This window comes from Galeopterus variegatus, unplaced genomic scaffold (assembly GCF_000696425.1).
Source record: "Galeopterus variegatus unplaced genomic scaffold, G_variegatus-3.0.2 Scaffold9975, whole genome shotgun sequence".
Taxonomy (NCBI): Eukaryota; Metazoa; Chordata; class Mammalia; order Dermoptera; family Cynocephalidae; genus Galeopterus; species Galeopterus variegatus.
The window spans coordinates 43,351-45,598 of NW_007736086.1; the positions used below are offsets into that span (position 1 = coordinate 43,351).

Genomic DNA, 2,248 nt, shown 5'->3' on the forward strand with positions numbered 1-2,248 from the left:
GTCAGGAAGTTAATTCACACCAAATTGCTTTCTACCTCAGTGTAATAATGTATGCACAGACATATACATACAGATGCACACACTACCTAAGTTTTTTTTTTTTTAAGGTGCTTTATATATTGCATTGGTAGTTCTTAACTTTTTCTTCAAATAATTGCTTAAAATTCATTCAGAAAATTAGATAACTTATATACATCCATAATTATTAAATCTTATTATGCTTTCAAAATCATCATCTGTGGGTAAAGCAAAAATGCATGGAAAATCTGTTATATTTCTCTCAGAATGTACTACTCTAAATATTGACTTTTTAAAGATGTCCATATTTGAATCCTTGGAACCTGTGAATCTGTTACCTCTACATGTACTCTTCCCTTCCTGTCTCTCTCTTTCTCTCTCTCTAATCATGAAATATGACAACTACTTACATGAATATTTGTGAATAATAATCCTCTATGATACTTTCTCCAGGAGAGAAAAGCTAGAATACTACCAACACTTTACAAATTGTCCTTAAGTTGTTTTCTAGTCTCTATGCCTGCCCCTCCTCACTANCTAAGACAGAAGAAAAAGTTAGAAGGGAAATTGGAAAGGAAGCTATATTTACCATGCTTCTAAAAATGTTTTCATTCTTTGTTCTCAGTTTGTACCACTTCCTGTATCCTATGGGATATTCCTAGAAAAGCTAACACTTTAAAATAGTCATATTGATCTAAGGATGACAACTCAGGTACAGTCTAAATGAGAAACCTTACCACTACTGTTTTCTCGTCACTGTTTTAAAATATAAAATAAGGGCATAGAAACTCACTTCTAATATGCCCAGTGGTAAGCTATGTAGAGTTATCTCTGTTGCATTAAACTGTATTTTAAGTGAATTCATATATTAGATCATAGTTATTAAATCTTTAATAGGGTGAGAAATATTGTTAGCATTTAGTATGCACATATTTTTATGCAGTTTGTAAAACAACTTTATGTGATAGCCACATTTCCTGTGTTATAGATGAGGAGATGAGTCGTTGAAGCGTAAAGGGAATATTCCATGTTCAAGTATTATGTGGCCAAAGAGAGGTTCAAATGAGGCAGGAAAAGGCCAAAAAATAAAACATGGGTACATATTTTGTACATCACTCGGTGGTGTTTCTTCTCCAGCCGTCTGCATTCTCTCATTCCTACTTTCCATGTTATATCCGACTGCTCAGGCTGAACTCTCTGATTTTCTCTGACAGGAACCATGATGATGACTGAGGGAAACGAGAGTGCTGGAGCCACTTTTGTCCTCTTGGGCTTCTCAGAGTTCCCAAATCTCCAGGCACCCATCTTCCTGATGTTCATGACCATCTACACCATCACTGTTGTGGGGAACCTGGGCATGATTGTGGTCATAAATACTATTCCCAAACTTCAGACACCCATGTACTTTTTCCTCAGTCATCTGTCCTTTCTGGATTTTTGTTATTCCAGTGTAGTCACACCCAAACTACTAGAAATCTTAGTTGTGAAAGACAGAACTATCTCCTTCAAAGGATGCACGACACAGTTTTTTTGCTGGCACATTTGTGATTACAGAAGCATATCTGTTAGCAGCGATGGCCTATGACCGGTTTGCGGCTGTTTGTAACCCCCTTCTCTACACAGTTGCTATGTCTCCTAAGCTCTGTGCTCTCCTGGTAGCTGGAACTTACACATGCGGTGCAGTAAGTTCCATGACACTCACATATACCCTTTTGAAACTGTCCTACTGTGTGTCTGCCATAAATCACTTTTGCTGTGAGTTCTCTGCCCTCCTCTCTGTGTCCTGCTCTGACACACACTTCAGCCAGGTGGTGTGTTTAGTCATTTCTACATTGAATGAGGCTTGTAGCCTCCTGGTCATCCTCACCTCCTATGTCTTCATAGTTGTCACTATCATGAAGATGCGTTCCGCTGATGGACATCGGAAAGCCTTCTCCACCTGTGCCTCCCACCTGACTGCCATCACCATCTTCCATGGGACTCTCTTTGTTCTCTACAGTGTGCCCAAATCCAAGAGCTCATGGCTCTTCATTAAAGTAGCCACTGCGTTTTACTCCATTGTGATCCCTATGCTAAATCCTCTTCTCTACAGCCTTAGAAACAAGGATTTGAAGGAGACTGTCAGGAAGTTAATTCACACCAAATTGCTTTCTACCTCAGTGTAATAATGTATGCACAGACATATACATACAGATGCACACACTACCTAAGTTTTTTTTTTTTTAAGGTG

The 2,248-nt window shown here is 38.5% G+C and overlaps 1 pseudogene; it reads left to right on the forward strand.

Moving 5' to 3' along the window:
* Window positions 1-1,237: 1,237 nt before the first annotated feature.
* LOC103609709 lies at window positions 1,238-2,183 on the forward strand (annotated as a pseudogene).
* Window positions 2,184-2,248: the final 65 nt, after the last annotated feature.